This window comes from Narcine bancroftii, chromosome 5, assembly GCF_036971445.1.
Source record: "Narcine bancroftii isolate sNarBan1 chromosome 5, sNarBan1.hap1, whole genome shotgun sequence".
NCBI classification, from domain to species: Eukaryota; Metazoa; Chordata; class Chondrichthyes; order Torpediniformes; family Narcinidae; genus Narcine; species Narcine bancroftii.
Window position 1 is genome coordinate 211,153,232 of NC_091473.1, and position 19,012 is coordinate 211,172,243.

At 46.8% G+C, this 19,012-nt stretch overlaps 1 long non-coding RNA gene across 1 annotated transcript; it reads left to right on the forward strand.

The window, feature by feature from the left end:
* The first annotated feature begins 676 nt into the window (after positions 1 to 676).
* LOC138762906 (uncharacterized) lies at positions 677 to 17,554 on the forward strand. Its single transcript, XR_011357234.1, has 3 exons — positions 677 to 841; positions 3,350 to 3,551; positions 13,750 to 17,554. It is a non-coding gene; the product is annotated as an uncharacterized lncRNA (long non-coding RNA).
* Positions 17,555 to 19,012: the final 1,458 nt, after the last annotated feature.

The window sequence follows — 19,012 nt, forward strand, 5'->3', positions numbered from 1 at the left end:
GCCCACAGGAGGTGCAACACTGGTGCCCACACCTCACCATGATCCAGGACCCCAAACAGAATATTTATGACATCTGATGTTCCCTTTGTGTGGCCTTCTCTAGATCGGAGACAATGGTCGCAGAGTGGCAGAAAGCTTGCTGAGCACCTCTCCTCCATCCACTATGACAGAGACCGCCCAGTTGGCAACCATTTCAATTCTGAGTCAGTCCCACAGACTCACATGTCTGTCCATGGGCCTTGTGTACTCTCCCACCTAGAACATTTGCACATTGGAGCAACAACACTTTATTTTCCATCTGGGCAACTCTCCAGCCAAATGACATGAACTTTGACTTTTCTGCTTTCTACTAAACCAGCTCAACTTTTTCCCCTCCCCTTTACAGTTTTCCCTCCCTACCCAGCCATCCCTCCTCCCCCCATTGCTGCTTCTCCCTTCTCCACATCATTGTGGTGATATGTAATTACACCACTAAGGTCACCAGGGGTCATCCAGGTAACCTTGTATATAAAGCAGTCCAGAGCTACAGTCTAGCCTACCAGGTTCATCTTGCAGAGAGACAAGACCTCTTAGTGTACATATTAGTTTATTAAAGCTGTCTTATACTCGCACTGCTGGTGTGGTTATTGTCAGTACAATTTAATGAACTAATATGACAGCTACTGGGATGGAAGCTGCTTCTGCTCAAATGCGCATTCCCGACCACCTTGAGACTCTTCCTGAGGAATGGAATCCGGGGACAACTAGCATGCACGTGCATCCAAGGACAGAGACGGTGAGGGACCACTGTACTGGAATTGTGGTGGAATGTGGGGAAGACCACTGAAGCACGATAGGGCAGGTAAGAAATGGCCAAGAGCCCTGCATGCCCATGGGTTCAGCGGTACAGGTGCCACTGACCCTAAACCCCGGTCCGATCAGTAAGGGGCCACTATAAGCGTGGGTGGAAGGATCTCCACAAGTCGTGTTCCCGATCGCGATGTATGTGCAGAATTCCCAACCACTCCAGAGCCAGGGAAAGCAGATACCACTACCGTCACTCCCCCAGCAGCAGTTTCCCCAGTACCACGGAGACCTGACGCTATTGCTGGGATCCCCCCTAAGCCCGTTGCAAATGTCCCAAAGCCAGAGGCTCAGCCAACAGCCCCAAGCACCCAGGTTACTCCTCCATCAGACACAAGCCCTACATAGGCTCTACTAGCAGCTCCCAGTACCCCAGGATCCACCCTTGCTACATCTAAGGGACTAGAGACTGCGGCTTAGCCATGTGCTGCGACCAGACAGGATGGAGCTCGATCCCAGAAACAGCACGCACTTCGGGCGGTGACAGAGATGCTTTCTGAATTACGTGGAGATGGCTGAGGCATTGGATAAAGACCTATTAATGCTGCTGTTAGCGCAGCTGGGAGAACACCCTTTCTCCCTTATACAGGATGCCAGGTCCTATCAAGAGGCAATGAGCATTTTACAGAGGCATTACAGTTAGGGGCATAGTGAACTCCACTCCCGGTACAGGCTCATGACCTGGTCACAAGTAGGGGAGTCTGCCAGAGATTTTATACTCTCTGAAAGAACTGGCGAGAGGCTGCAACTTTAAAGCAATATCAGCTCAGGAGTATGCGGAGGACCTTATTAGGGACAGAATTGTTGCGGGCATACGATCCACTGAGATGAGACATCGATTGCTGGAGAAAGGAATGGTGGGGCTAGATGAGGCAGAGACTATTGCAGAAGCTTTAGAAAGCACCAGGAAAGAATTGGAGGAGTACTCACAGGACCCTGGGGCTGGGACAAACATCACACTGCTGGACTCTCTAGCCCCATGAAAAGAAAAGTATGCTGCCTCACAGGAATTCACAGCAGAAGCAGCACCTTGAGGGTCCAAAGTGCTTTTTCTGTGGACAAAGAAAGCACCCCAGAGCCCTCTGCCCTGCCAGAGAAAATGTCTGTTCCAACTGTGGAAAATGTGGGCATTATGCAAAAGTCTGCAGAAGCCCAAAGGTAACAGCCAAGGCCCATTCTCATGCTAATGAGAGGTGGGAAGGCTCGTATTTCTCCACAGACAAACAGAAGAAGAAGAATGCCAAGTGCAGCCGGCCATCTTGGAGAAATGCTACAGAGGATACAGTCTTCAGAAGATGAATATTGTAAGGGATAATTGGAATATGGGGACCGAGTCAAGCAAGTGCTAATTGGGAATGAATTATGGGTTAAATTAAGGGTGAAGTAAGAATGGAATGTGATGAAGGGTTAAGCAAGTATAATAGAATAGGTTTATAGCAAGTAGATAGATTTAGCAAGTCCTGGGGGTTGAGATTAATGAATAAGAACAAAGACCTGACACTTCCTGGTAAACAAGTTTAGAAAGGCACATAAACTGCACGTAGGCAGAATTACCTAATGCTAAACCAATCCAGGAGGCAGAAGAATGTTAAGGGGGGGAGGTACCTCTGTACTGAAATGGAATGTATAAAAAGTTGGGTAAGTCCCAGTATGTGTGTGTATTCCCAGGGTAAGGAGAAGCACCCAACTTTGCATTGTTGTAAAATAAATGTTCTTTGTTCTCAATTTTTTTCTCAAGTGAAATCTGTGAAGGCACCTCTGCTTCTCACAACTTGGGGCCTCGTCCGGGATCACACTCCCTCTCCACTGACAGAGCGCCTGATGACGGGGGTAGGTGCACCCCGGCTGATTCAGCTGGACTCCCGGACGACGGGTAGCTGGTCAGTGGACGAAGCGAGTGATATCCGAGAAGAGGCATTGAGAACAAACGACGGGAGGACGTTAAGGAAGCGCACTAGGAATAGCTACTAGATTCCAGTAAGAGGAATTTTATTTTCCTGCCAATATGGGAGGAGGAAGTAGCAAGGGAAAAAGTCCTAAAGAAGGACAGGAGGATAAAATACCGAAACATAGTCCGTTAGGACTAATGTTATCCAATTGGAGTGCGGGTAAAACCCATGAGAACGATAAGCAGACCATGGTCAGGTATTGTTGTCAGGAATGGGTTAAGAATCCGATAAAAAGGAGTTTGGTATATTGGCCAAAGTTCGGATCCGACGAGGACTGGATGTGTCAGACATTGAACATCTGGCTCTACCAAAATCAAGGAGACAATACCGGGAGTAGGGAATATGCAGCCTGTTGGCTTAGTGGATCGTCTAATCAGATGATTTTGGACGAGAAGAAACTTACAAACAAGAAGGATGAGGAACCCTCTGCCCCCAAAATAAAGGGATGGGATGTGTTACATTCCCTTCCTCCACCTTATGTTTCCCCTGTGCCGGCTCCCATCCCCTCCCTCTCCCCTACGCTTTACCCTTCTTTACCTTCCTCTCCTTCTCCACAGTTAAAGAAAGAAGGAGAAAGTAGGAGTGGCATGAGGACTCACTCACAGAGTGCAAGATTACCGCCTCAATCGACACGAGAGGGAGGAGTCTTTGATTGTGAGTGTCATTCAGAAGAACAGTGTGAGGGCCTTCGGGAGGAAGGGGCTGGACTCTTTGATTTATCTCCCAGAGGGCAGGAATCTAACCATCATAGTGGAGGAGGTAAGCCAGAAACTAACTGGATGAGACGGAAGGTTCCCTTGGGAGGGGATGGAGGGGGTCTCGGATTTGTAAATGTGCCTTTGACTAGTACTGAAGTACGCAATTTTAAAAAGGAAATGACCTCTCTGGTAGAAGACCCTCAGGGATGTGCAGAACAATTAGATCAATTTTTGGAGGCTAATATATATACCTGGGATGAATTAATGTCTATCTTTAAGGCTCTATTTACTTTGGATGAGCGTGCAATGATCCGCCAGGCAGGGATCAGAGTCTGGGATAGGGAACACCAAGGGGGGCCAAGGGCGATACCTGGAGAAGCTAAATTTCCCCTGGTAAACCCAAATTGGGATAAGACTACTAATGATGGTCGCACGCGAATGGAGGAGAACAGGGTTAATCTAATAAAAGGAATGAAGGAGTCTGTTCCAAAAGGACAGAACTTTAGGAAGGCATTTGAAGTTCCCCAAGGTCCCGAGGAGACCCCCCTCTGCATTTCTGATTAGATTACGTGCGGCCATACAGCAATATGGTGGGTTGAATATAGAATCCCCAGCAGGTGAACAGTTGGTATTGATGGGTTTTGTTATTGGGTAAACTTGTACCTCTCACTTTGTTCGTTTTAGATTGGTCACAGTGTTCAAGCTACCGAAAGAAAATAGACACACACACCAAGAGCAGTTCAGTTTATACAAGTCTTTATTACTAAATAGCTAGCTGAATTCACACTACAATATGCAAGCGCATATACTTATCAATGCCTGGACTGATCCCAACTGCCAAAGTGAGGTGACGACTGCACACTTGTAGTAGGTTGTCTGGGCGCCGGTAGCAGCTTCTCCACCTTCCCGGACCGGGACGTCGATTTGGAATCTTGAAGTTCTTCTTGCTGAGAGATGTTGCCACCTCTTGGAGAGTCTCAAACTTCAGCAGTGGGACCATGGCTTATATTACCCAAAAGTTGTTTACTTCAGATCTTATCTCTTTGAACAAATGATTTAATTATCTTCAAGGTCTCCTGACAGTCTGCGACCAACAAAAGACAAGTGCATCCCTGGGCCTCATGGTGGAAGTTGGATAATGTCTTCTGATGCAACTGCATCCCTTCTTTCATAAGCTGGTCTAAATCCTCCATTACATTCCACCCCTTGGTCGCAGCCTGTCAGTTTCGAGAGCTAACAAGCATTTGAGTACAGAAGGAGCGAAAACAAGAAACTAAAACTATAATAAACACAAAAATAAGCAATAATGCGAGCAACCAACGGAGAATATTGTGGCCCAGTCCCCCAAATGTACCAGTTAACCATGAAAAAGGATTCCAACCAAGGCTCAAACTATCCTTGTGGGCCACAATACCCAGACACTGAAGCTCACGAACAGATTTTGAAACATGCTTAACAATATCAGATATATTAGTGGATACATCGGGCCGTGTCCCCCACGGGCAACTCCCTCAGAACGTCCTCGACATTACAAATCAAATTGCTGGCACCAAAGCAGTGGTTAAGCCAGATCAGCAGGAGCACTGTATGGAGGACCTGGAACAAAGAAGCTTGACGTATGTCACTCACGATGCTGTAAGCGTTCGGTATTTAAACAAACTAAATCATCCTGTCCCTCAATAGCTACCCACCGAGTGTTACCCTGGGCAGGTGTCACTATTTCCCCTTTTACAGGAGGGCCACTACCTGATGGTGCCACCCATACCTTTTGTCCGGCATTCTCTGGCTCGGGAATGGGGGGCAATGACTTTTTCCTCTGGAATAGGCTGTAGTTCAGATGCGTGAAGAAGTCGGTGGAAAGGTATTCCTCCCTTCAAAGGGCGATGATTCAAATTGTCGACTGCCTGCTGCAGCACATGGCACCACCCCTTCAGGGTCCCCAGTGGTGTTAACAAACGAATTTGTTCCTTCAGTAAGCCATTCATTCGTTCAACTAACCCAGCAGCCTGTGGGTAATAAGGAATATGGTGGACCCATAAGATGTCAGTTGCCCAATCACAGATTGCCTTCCCGGAGAAGTGTGAGCCATTATCAGACTGAATTTCTTCTGGTACATCATAACGAGAAATTAAATGGTTTAGTCCTTGGATAGTGCTAGCTTGGTCAGCTGTCTTGGTGGGAAAAGCAAAAACCAGGTCTGAAAAGGTGCCAACCATTACTAGGATGTAACATTTACCCATACAGTCTGGCATGAGGCCTATGTAATCAATTTGCTAGACCGCAGCTGAGCAATCTCCCCGTCTTATGTGGCCATGCGGACCAGGAGGAACGGTGCGGGTCTTCACAAGCTGGCATGCTGGGCATGTATGCATGACCACGTGGACATCGTCCTGATGGATGGGTAAGGCATGTGTACGGGCCCACATAGCTGATCCCTTCTCCCCCAAATGGCCACTCTGTTCGTGTGCCCATCGAGCCAGGGGGACAGTATCGGTGCGGCTGATAGTGGCAAGCTGATCTGCTACTGCATTATGTTGTGCCATGTTCGTCATCGCATCGGTATGGGCATCAATGTGATATATGGTTATCTCATAATGGTGGGAAGCATCCCACAACAGCTGCCACAGCTGTTTGCCCCATACTGGGTCATGTATCAGCCAGTCGTTCTTTTGCCAATCAGACATCCATACCACTAGTCCATTAGCCACACCCCAGGAATCAGTAAACAAGCAAAGAGGGTGATCATGGGGGTCTAGTGGTAAAGTGACTGCCTTCAACTCAGCATACTGACTGGAGCCACCATCCCCCTCCTTCAATAAGTGAGTTCCTGATCTGGGATGGTAAGCCACTGCCTTCCACTTCTGCTTTCCTTGCACCCACCGGCTGCTACCATCAGTAAATCAGGCATCCTCTTGTTCTGCTGGAGTGAGCGAATCATATAGTTTACCCCACTGAACTGGTGAAGGGGGTAAGGGAGGGGGCAAGGTGGGTTCAACGTCCTCATGACGAGACAGAAGATCAGCCACCTGTTCATGTATGCAGCCCACCCCTTCAAGCCGTCTGGTTGCACGACTCTGAATATATCACTTCCATTTAACAATAGAAGACTGCTGAGTCCGCCCGATCTTTAGACTGGCGTTATTAGCCAGGATCCAGTTCATTATTGGAAGTGCAGGTCGCAATTGAACATCTGCATCGCCTGTCATTCTTTCAGTTTCCAGCAGGGCCCAGTAACAGGCTAGTAACTGTGTTCAAAAGCAGAATAACGAGTGGCAGCCTTGGGCATGGTACGTGACCAGAATCTCAGTGGGACTTGGCGGCCCTCTTGTTTCTGCCAGAGGCTCCAGGATGCCACATCATCAGTAATGGAGACCTGTAGTTCGTAGGGGTTATCTGGGATGCGGGGAGCAATGGGCAGGGCCTGAAGAATAGCCTGCTTGGCGGACTGGAACGCCCTTTCCTGATCGTCACCCCATACAAAGTCTGTTTTCTTTCGGGTAACCTTATATAGAGGACGTAAAAGCAATGCCAAGTGTGGAATATGGCGTCGCCTGTATCCCAATAAGCGCAGAAAACTCTGGGTCTCTTTTTTGTTAGTAGGAGTGGCCAAGACTGCGATATTATTGTGAACTTTATCAGGAACCACCTGTTCTCCAGCATGCCACTGAATTCCAAGGAAGATAACTGTCTGGGACGGGCCCTGTACCTTGGCGGGGTTAATGGCCCACCCTCTTTGCATCAGGGTATCTTGGACACTCTCCATACCTTCCTGTACCATCTCTTCCGTGGCCCCTTGGATCATCACATGGTGAATTGAGAGAGAAGGCGATACTGTCACTGTCTCCAAATCACGGGCAATTAGGCTGTGGCAAATAGTGGAGAGTGTACATAGCCCTGAGGGAGGCGGCTGAAGGTATACTGGCGCCCCTTCCAGGTAAAGGCAAACTGATCTTGTGAGACCTCGTCTATAAGAATACTGAAGAAGGCATTAGCGAGATCAATGACAGCATACCATGTTCCTGAGTTCCCAGTAGCAATGTTTTCAATAAGGGTAACAATGTCTGGAACTGCCGAAGCAAGTGGTGGGGCATGTTTGTTCAAAAAATGATAGTCAACTGACATTCTCCAGGAGCCATCCATCTTCTGGACTGGCCAAACAGGGCTATTAAAGGGCAACGTTGCGGGCCTCACTACCCCATCTTCTTGCAGAGCATCGATGGTGGCAGTAATCTCTTCCTGCCCCCCAGGGAGGTAATATTGTTGAATGCATACTGGTTTTGGGGGGGAGGGACCATCACAGGATCCCACTTAGCCCAACCCACCACTAGTCTTTATGTAATAGTCCGAATTCCAAATGCAAATCCCCCTTGACTAGTATTAAGGGCCGTACCGGCCAACATATCGATACCCAGGATACACTCGTCAGTGGCAGCCACCAGGGCATGTAACCATATAGGGTAAGGGCCATCACCCACCGTGGCGCGGACTTTTATTTCCTTCGCCAGGTTGATCGCTCCTCCCATCCCCTCTGTTCGAAATGTTGGTCCAGTCCAGAGGTCAGGGTTACCCGGAATCACCGAGTGCTCCGCACCGGTATCGACCAAGGCCAAATATTGGCGGTCATTACCCCCACCCCAATGGACTGTTAACGGTATGTAGGGCTGTGGGTCCCCGTGTATCTGCCGTATCTCAATGGAGTAGACACGGGGACCCTGCCCACACCCTCATGCTTTAGTAGGGTTCGGGGGCTTCCAGGCCCACATGCCACTATTATCCATAAGTGCCTTTTTAACCATTTGTTGTATCTCATCACGGATAACTGGAGCAAGAGAAGCTGGCTCAGTGGGAGCAGCAGTGGGAGCAGAAGGCACAGCTGGGCCAGGAGGACTCAACAGCTGGGGAAGATGTTCCCCTGCCTTCCTCTTATTAAGGGCATAAAGGACTGCAGAAGGTTTCCCATCAATATCACTTTTAGGTACGCCTAACTTTAACAAGGTTAGAAAAAGGTCCTTTCTTGTCGGTCCGTTATTACCAGCAGCCCCTCTCTTTTCATCCTGCTTGTCTGATTTAACCTGGGTTGTACGTGAGTGGATTTTACCTCCCAACTATAATTCTCAAAACCCAGATAAGGCGTGCACCGCCTCAGACAGAAGGTGCCCAATTAGTGGACTAGTTACAGACAGAATCAGTCCCCGTATAGTGGGTGGGGCAGAACGAACCAATCTGGTATGCATTCCGGCTGTGAATATCTCTTCATCAGGGCTCCTCCAATATACTCACAGCCTCAAACGTCCTGTATTCAAGGCAGAGGCCAGGGCCTGCTGACGAATTACTGCTATACCCTCCTCTGGGGTGCCCTAATTGTCTGTAAATGTAAATCCCAATTTACTGGTGATGGGTATTCTCGTAGCAGGGCATCCCCTAGAGTGGCAAGTAAGTAATCCACCAATCTTCCTCTACCCCGCAGCTCAGCAGTGACCCGGATATCAGTAGTAAATGTTCCTAATCCCAACAATTCCTCAGGGGTTAAATATACATTACCCCCTCCTTACTCCCAAATACGCAGGAGCCAGGCTGCCAGAGTTTATCCCGCCTTTTGCCTATATCGATCTCCAATGGCAGCCAGCTCTTTTATAGAGAAGTCACGGATCATTGATTGCTCTTGACCTCTGCTCCCACTTTGGCTCACAGGGTCCTTTGCCCAGTGGACGGGACGAGGCCTCGGCCATCCCGTAGAGGGGGTAGGCCATTGAGCATAAGCAGGGGTTCGGGTATTTTCCCCTTGGTCCTCTTGGGAGATCAGGGTATCTATCCCTTCAATCTCTTCCCTTACATCATCCCCCCCTTTCGTCTGTTTGGGAAGTCTGCTGTCTTATGGGGCGGGCGTGAACAGCGAGTGGAGAGGGTAGTATATTAGGCACATCCTGAGGAGTATCTGCATTATTACCATTTCATCATTCCAGATATTCCCGTCCCAATCATCAATTACATCAGGATCATCGCCATTCCTTAACATGGCACGAATACGATGTGGATCGGGTTCTACTCCATGCCTTTCTTTATCTGCACAAAGCTGCTGCCGGAGTTTAATATTACGGCAGATTGTTTGGACATGCTAATCCTCCCATTCTTTGGCTCGGTCCTGACTGGTGCAAACAATCTCACTTATCATGGAACAGCATTGTTGCAGGGCTTCTAGCTCCTCCTCTAGTTGCTCTCTCTTACGATGAGATTCTACTTCTCACTGAACTGATTCAGCTTCACGCTGAAAAGAGTGGCATAAGGCTGTGGCCAGCAGCCAAAAACTGTCCATCATCGTCCCCTTTTTAACAGGAAATTTACTTTCTCGAAGGAGAGTGGCAACCCGCTCTCCCAGAGGTGCACTCGATGGGTCTAATTTCTCATCCCAACTAATGGGTGATCCCAACAAAGACAGGGTATTGGCCAACATGCCAAACCCATCATCTTTGGAAGTCCATCCTGGAATCAAGAATTGCTCAGGGCTCACCTCTTTCTTTTGGTGAAACATCTTGAGACCAACACTGCTCGACTACGCCAATTGTCTTGGGTAAACTTGTACCTCTCACTTTGTTCGTTTTAGATTGGTCACAGTGTTCAAGCTACCGAACTAAAATAGACACACACACAGAGAGCATTTCAGTTCATACAAGGCTTTATTACTAAATAGCTAGCTGAATTCACACTACAATATGCAAGCCCTTCCCAATTATACTTATCAATGCCTAGACTGTTCCCAACTGCCAAAGCGAAGCGACGACTGCACACTTGTAGTAGGTTGTCTGGGCGCCGGTAGCAGCTTCTCCACCTCCCCGGACCGGGACGTCGGTTTGGAATCTTGAAGTTCTTCTTGCTGAGAGATGTTGCCACCTCTTGGAGAGTCTCAAACTTCAGCAGTGGGACCATGCTTATATTACCCAAAAGTTGTTTACTTCAGATCTTATCTCTTTGAACAAATGATTTAATTATCTTCAAGGTCTCCTGACAGTCTGCGACCAACAAAAGACAACTGCATCTCTTGACCTCATGGTGGAAGTTGGATAATGTCTACTGATTCATATGCATCCCTAAACCCCATAGTGTAAATTTAGATTATGTCTTCTGATGCAACTGCATCCCTTCTTGCATCAGCTGGTCTAAATCCTCCATTACAGATGGATTTTGTTAAAGTAATGCGCCATGTAATGCTTGGCGGTCGCGATATAGCCGTACGCCCGTTTCAACGAATACAGATTGACTTCATAGAATTACCTAAGATAGGGGTTTATAAATACCTCCTGGTGATGGTGGATCATTTTACTCGATGGGTTGAGGCCTTCCCGACCCCTAATGATCGTACTAGCACCATTATCCGGATATTATTAGAGTCTGTTATTCCGCGTTATGGCATTATTCAAACCATTGACTCAGATCGAGGTACACATTTTACCTCTCAGGTACTCCAGAGTGTGTGTAAAATCCTGGGAATAGATTGGCAGATACATACCCCATGGCACCCCCAGAGTTCAGGCCGTGTTGAACGGATGAATCAGACCCTGAAAGATCAACTCACTCGACTTCGTGAGGAAACTGGCCTCTCCTGGATTAAATGCTTACCCTTAGCTTTAATCAGGACTTGCACAGCTCCTCGTAAGGACCTTGCTGTCTCACCATATGAAATGATGTTTGGTCTTCCTTACATGGGATGCCACACTGATACCCCTACCCCTGAGGCTAATGACCTGTACATATCTAAATATTTACAGGGACTTTCTACTTCTCCCTATGACTTAAGACATAAGAGTTTATTAGCTCAAAACCCATCCCTGGACTATCCTATTCATTCTATTAAACCTGGTGATTGGGTATATGTAAAAGCGTGGCAAGACCATAAACTAAAACCGATATGGGACGGCCCTTATTGAGTACTTCTGATTACAGACACTGCAGTGCGAACAAAAGAAAAGGGGTGGACTCACATACAACGCATTAAACAAGCTAATCCACGGACTAAAGACGTAGTAATATACCCTCCACCTGGCGTGCAGTCTCGCATCCTTCTGGTCTGAAAGTTACGCTACACCGGGAAAAAGTGCTGTAATGTTATTTTTATTATTTGCTGTATTGTTTTTCTGCTGGTTCCCAATTTTTGGGAAACCACCCAATTGTACACAATGTATTAAGTCCTCCTGGAATAGGGGCATCAGAGGTGATAATTACTTTGAAGAATGGACAAGTTTACCTTTAGAATGTAAATGGGGCACAGGTATAGAGTGTATTCATAGTGGGGTACCTTATTTAATATGGTTTAATTTAGGATCCCAACATGGACCAGGGAAGCAGAACTGTCCTAGGTGAGTGGGTTGGGTTTGTGTCCCAGCCTCTACGGGTATTAAAAAGACAAGTGCCAAGAATATGGTACAAAGAAGATGGTGGGAGAATTATAAGCAAAATATTAGTCAGGGCTATACCTGGAGTAGGAATAACGGGGATATATATGCTAATGCTCGCAGACAAGCTGCTACTCACTGGTTAAGTGACAATAAATAGGTAGATTTAAGTCAACGAACAGCTGACTTGCTGGGGTTGAAGAATTGTTTGATTTGCGGAGGGCCAACTAAAGATGGTACCTGGCCCTGGTAAGGTGAGCCTTTGGATATATGGGAACTTCTATGCTTTAATGCCACAACAAATAAAATTGAACGCCCCCCCCCCCACTCAAACTTGGCATCTTGTAAATCATACATTGTGTCACGAATGCATTTGGAAGGCTAAAGGCCGTCACTATAAGGGGGATTCCAGTTGTAAACGGCTTAAGCTGCTCAAGAATACTACAGCTGTTTGGCATCCTGCAACCCTACCTGGTATTTCTCTATGGAAAAAGATTCGGATTGTGTGCTTTATGAGAGTATCAATGACACCAGTGACATATGGAACTGTTCAGGTGAAAGTCCTTACTGGGGCATCCCCTCGCTTTGGCAGATCTGGAACCAGACTATCCCACATGGATATGCACCAAAGGGTTTATATTGGATTTGTGGGAATATGGCTTATACCTTTTTAGAACCTGATTGGAGCGGCACTTGTTGTATTGGAATCATTCAACCTCAATTTGTCTTTCTGCCTTTGCATGGCGACCACCACCTTTCCACCAAGTTATATATGCACCTAATCCCACAATCTCCTCAGGATACTCGTCCAAAGAGAGAACTTAAAATTGGAAATTGGGGTGAAGACTGACCCCCTGAGCATATTATTTCATATTATGGCCCTGCTACTTGGGCTCAGGATGTATCATGGGGATATTGAACCCCCATTTATATACTAAATCATTTGATCAGACTCCAGGCAGTTTTGGAAATTATCACCAATCAGGCAGCGACGGCCTTAGATTTATTGGCCTTAGATTTAGTGGAAAATTGAACCTTACCAATTGTTGCTTGAAGATTGATGACAATGGCCAGGCGGTAAAAAATATTTCTTCAGGAATTCGAAAACTTTCCCATGTCCCGGTCCAGACTTGGCATCCTTGGTCTGGTCTATGGTGGACTAAAATTTTTACTGGCGACTGGAGCTGGATACATACGGCCCTCATAGCGGCTGGGCTTTTTATTCTAGTCCTTATAATAATTCCCTGCTTAATGCTTTGTGTGCATTGTTTAATTCAATGGGCCCTTCGCCAGGTCACTGCAACCCAAATGATGTATGCTTCCCAAACTCCATTTGATGATGCTGAGGCCGCAGTTCGTTTACTCACTCGCTGGGAAAAAGACCAAGCTTAACAGAATACTGCCCGAATGAGGGTTTACTAAACGTAGCTAAAGAAAAAGGGTGGATTTGTAAGGGATAATGGAATATGGGGAGTCAAGCAAGTGCTAATTAGGAATAAATTAGGATGGGTTAAATAAGGATGAAATAAGAATGGAATATGAGGAAGGGTTTAGCAAGTATAATGGAATATGGGTCTTATAGCAAGTAGATAGATTTACAAAGTCCTGGGGGTTGAGATTAATGAGTAAGACACTTCCTGGTAAACAAGTTTACAGAAAGGCACATAAACTGCACGTAGGCAGAATTACCTAATGTTAAACCAATCCAGGAGGCAGAAGAATGTTAAGGGGGGAAGTACCTCTGTACTGAAATGGAATATATAAAAAGTTGGGTAAGCCCCAGTATGTGTGTGTATTCCCAGGGTAAGGGGAAGCATCCAACTTTGCATTGTTGTAAAATAAATGTTCTTTGTTCTCAATTTTTCTCTCGAGTGAAATCTGTGAAGGCACCTCTGCTTCTCACAATATGACGCCGAGTACTATCAGATGGAAGGACACAAAGGACACACCAGACTTGCTTCCCTATGCATGAATCAGGCGAGTCCACACAATTTATCTGATGCCACTGTGTGCATCAAAATTAATGATGTGAAGGTAAATTGCTTAATAGATAGTGGAAGCACTGAAAGTTTTACTGACCAGGGGTTACTCAACCACCTTGCCCTCCCCACATGCCCAAGTGAGCACCGGATCCTGTTAGCAGCCAGCAGCCTTGTGGCTGAGGTAAAACAGTTTTTCAGGGTTACTCTAGAAATCCAAGGCACGAAACACAAAGGGTTCAAATTACTAGTACTCTTCCACCTCTGTGCCCCAGTACTATTGGGGTTAGATTTTCAGTGCCAGTTAGAAAGCATTACAATAGTGCACAACAGGCCTCACCCCCCACTACGCCTTACAAAGAAACAACACTGCAGCCTGTCTGTCCTGAACATAGAACCCCCTCCGCTGTTCACACACCTGACCCCAGAAAGCACACCAATAGCCACAAAGAGCAGGAGGTACAGCCTGAGCCTTCATTAGGACAGAGGTCCGCAGGCTACGACAGGAGGGCATCATAGAGCAGACCACCAGCCCCTGGAGAGCTCAGGTGGTTATAGTAAAGTCAGAAGAAAAACTACACATGGTAGTGGATTACAGCCAGACAATCAACAAATTTACACAACTAGATGCCTACCCCCTGCCATGCATAGCAGACATGGTCAACAACATTGCGCAGTATAAGGTGTTCTCCACCATAGACCTGAAGGCAGCATACCACCAACTGACCATTAGAAACAGTGATCGCATTTACACGGCATTTGAGGCAGAAGCAGGCTGAATCAATTTCTGTGACTTCCCTTCGGTGTCGCCAATGGAGTGTCCCTGTTTCAGAGAGAAATGGATTGAATAGTAGATGAGTTCCAACTGAAAGCAGTGTTCCCCAACTTAGACAACGTAACAATCTGTGGCCACTCTCAGGAGGATCATGACACAAATTTAAACCGCTTCTACCAGGCCGCCGAGGAAGGGAAACTAACATACAACAGGGACAAATGAGTCTTTAGCGCCAGGAAGTTGCCAATCCTGGGTGACATAGTGCAGAACGGGGAAATCAGGCCTGATCCAGCCCGAATGTGTCCTCTCCTAGACCTCCCAATGCCACAAAAGCTGAAAGCACTAAGAAGGTGTTTGGGACTGTTCGCTTACTTCGCCCAATGGGTCCCCAACTATGCCGACAGGGCCCGCCCACTTATAAAAGCCTCAGTTTTCCCACTGTGCCCAGCAACCACCAGAACATTCAGGGACATTAGGGTCCATATCGCTAAAGCTACCATGCGGTCCACAGCTGAGTCAATCCCGTTTCAAGTAGAAACGGATGCATCCGATGTGGCTCTGGCAGCCACCTTAAACCAAGACGGATGACCGGAGGCCTTTTTCTTGTGAACCCTACAGGGGTCAGAGGTAAGACACTCAACAGTAGAGAAGGAGGCCCTAGCCATTATGTAAGCAGTAAGGCACTGGCGACATTATGTGGCATGCAAACACTTCACCCTCGTCACGGACCAACGGTCTGTGGCTTATGTTCGATAACCAGAATAGGGGGAAAATTAAGAATGACAAAATCCTGCGCTGGCAGATAGAATTGTCTACATTTAACTACGACATTCTATACTGCCCCGGGAGACTCAATGAGCTGCCAGACGCACTGTCCAGAGGCACTTGTGCCATCCTTAACCCCACTTCCCAGTTGCAGAGCTTGTACATGAGTTGGGCCACCCGGGGATTGCTAGACTGTTTCACTTCATTAAAACCCAAAACCTCCTATTTTCGGTAGAGGAAGAGAGGTCAGTGAACAAGAGCTGCCCCATTTGTGTGGAATGCAAACCGCAATTTTACCGGCCAGACAAAGCCATTCTGATAAAAGCTACCAAACCTTTTGAGTGCCTCAGCCTCAATTTTAAAGGCCCGCTACCGTCCAATAATAGAAATGTCTATTTCCTAAACGTAATAGATGAATATTCCCGTTTCCCCTTCGCAATCCCGTGTTCTGATGTATCAGCAGCCACTGTTGTAAAATGCGTCCAACCCATCTTCAGCATATTTGGGTACCGGAACTACATACACACAGACAGGGGGGCTGTATTCATGAGCGCAGAAGTACAGCAATACTTGCACAAGAGAGGGATGCTACCAGCCGCACTACAAGTTACAATCCCAGGGGGAATGGATAAGTCAAAAGGGAAAATGCCACTATCTGGAAAACGGTCCTCTTGACTTTAAAAGCAAAAGACCTGGCTGTTACTAGATGGTAAGAAGTGTTGCCAGAAGCCCTACACTCTATACGTTCTTTGTTGTGAACTGCCATTAACATGACCCCACATGATCGTATCTTTTCTTTCACAAGAAAAGCCACGATGGGCACAGTGCTGCCTAAATGGATGATGACCTGTTCTCCTCCGGAAGCACTGCAGACCCCACAAAGTGGACCCGCTGGTGGATCAAGTGGAGTTGAAGCACACGAACCCTCAGTACGCTTTCATCACATTCCCAGATGAAAGAGAAGACTCGGTGGCCACCAGGGATCTTGCGCCGGCCGGATGTGTGAACAATGCGGAGGAAACACATGTCTATGGATCAACAAGGAGCGCAGCACTCGCCCCACAAAATATCACCACCCTAGACTTGATGGCAGGACCTAATCCCATACAAGAGGATCCCCAGCCCACATGGCCATCTGTCCTGGGTAAACTTGTACCTCTCATTTGTTTCGTTTTAGATTGGTCACAGTGTTTGAGCTACCGAAAGAAAAGAGACAGACACGCTGAGAGCACTTCAATTTATACAAATCTTTATTACAAAATCTTAAGTTGATTTCAAACTCCAATATGCAAGCCCTTCCCAATTATACTTATCAACACCTGGACTGGTCCCAACTGCCGAAGCAAGGCAACGACCGCACTCTTGTAGTAGGTTGCCGGTGTGCCGGTAACAGCTTTTCCACCTCCCCCGACCAGGATGTTGGTTGGACTCTAGAAGTTCTTCTTCTTGCTGAGAGATGTTTCCACCCCTCAGGGAGTCTAAAACTTTAGCAGCAGGACCATGGCTTATATTACCCAAAAACTGCTTACCCAAGCACCTATTCCCTGCACAAAAAAAAGATAACCGAGCAGCCTAGGCTTCTATCAAATACCACAACTTTCTAGCTTATCACTTCGAATACAATGATCTACTTAGCTGCAAGGTCTCGCTTGACAGTCTGCAACCAACAAAATCCCATCAATCTCAAACAGCAACTGGCTAACAAGCAGGAAGATGAAATTTTCTTGGTACCAGATGTCTTTTTGTCAGATAACTGCATCTCTGGGCCCCATGGTGGAATTTAACTTATGTCTGCTGATTTTTACATTATTCTCAAAGTAGGTTACTGATACTCAGCCTTGCATAAGCAAAAGCATGGTCTAAATCCTCCATTACACCATCTAGTACTTCCCACTCCCACACCTCCACCAAGAAGGGCCTAAAGGCAAACAGCACTCCCACCCCTATACCACTACCGAGGAGGTCAAGAAAGCAACGGAAGCCATGAAAAATTTTGGACATGAACTTACAAACAAGGGAAGGAGGATGGAGGGCATAACAATTTTTTTAAGGGGGGGCTGAATGTCGTGATTACACCACTAGTTCACCAGGGGTCATCCCGGTGACCTTGTATATAAAGCAGTCCAGAGCTACAGTCTAGCCTTCCAGGTTTGTCTTGCAGAGAAACGACACCTCTTAGTGTACATATTAGTTTATTAAAGCTGTCTTATACTCGCACTGCTGGTGTGGTTATTGTCAGTACAATCATCTCCTGCTTTGGCCACCCCCCACCCCGACTCTTTTTTGTTCAGACGCTTGCCAGCATTTTCTCGTATCTTGATGAAGGGCTCAAGCCTGAAACGTTGATTATGTATTTTTACCTTCGCTACAAGAAGGACACTCTTTGACCTGTTGAGTTTCTCCAGCATTTTGTGTTTTTACTTTAACCACGGTGTCTACAAATTTTACTTCTTTCTACTGTTAAACTCTCCCAGTCTCATTATGATCCACCTCATCTCTTAAATGACTTTCACATAAAAAGGAGACCAACACATTTCACTAAACATCCTCAGAACTGAAATAGAACACCTCCTGAATTCCATCTCAGCCATGGATTGGAAGGTGAGGGTGAGGAATGATGGCCTTTTATCAAAGTTAGCTCGCCATCTCGCAGGAGCACTTTTCTCATGTTATCATGACAAATTACAATAGTTATAGGGCATTCAATAGTCAGGAGGACTGCGGATACGACAAAGGAAACTGGATGATGATTTGCCTCCTGGTGCCAGGGTCTGGGATGTAACTTTGCATGTCCAAGACATCCTAAAAGGGGAGGGTAATGAACTAGAAGTTGTGGTACATGTTGGTACCAATGGCACAGGGAGGAAGGAGGAAGTGGTCCTAAAGAATGAATATAGGGAGTTAGGTAGGGATCTGAGAAGAAGGACTGCAAAGGGGATAATCTCTGGATTAGTTTCTGTGCCACATGATAGTGAGGGAAGGAATAGAATTAAGTGGAGGATGAAATCGTGGCTAAAGGGGTGGAGTAAGGGCCAGGGATTCGAGTTCTTGGATCACTGGGACTTATTCTGGGGTAGGTGGGACCTGTACTGAATGGATGGGTTACATCTGAATCCCAGAGGGACCAGGATCCTGGTGGAGGCTTTAAACTAGTAAAGATGGGGGAAGGGGTCCATGTAAGGGAGGACAGCAGAGAAAGTTTTTGTCGGCAAAGAGAAAAGGCAAAATTTGGGGGTGGAATGGCAGTCGATCGAGGAGGAAAGGGATAGGTGCTATGATAGGGGAGGGATGAGAGTAACAAATAATAGGTGGACAGTAAAGAGGGGGATAGGCAGAAGGTAAGATGTGTGAAATCTCTGAAATCCATTTACTTTAATGTAAGGAGTGTTGTAAGGAAGGTGAACAAGCTGAAGGGACGTGACTGGCAGTTAAATATTCTGGGATTTTGCTGCTTTAGATGTGATAGAATTGGAGGGGTAGGGGGGGAGTGTGGCACTACTTGTCAGGGAAAATATTACAGCAGTGCTGAGGCAGGATAGGTTGGAGGAGTCGTCAAGGGAGGCAGAGTGCGTGGAATTAAAAAATACAAAAGGTGAGATTACAATTATAGGGGTGT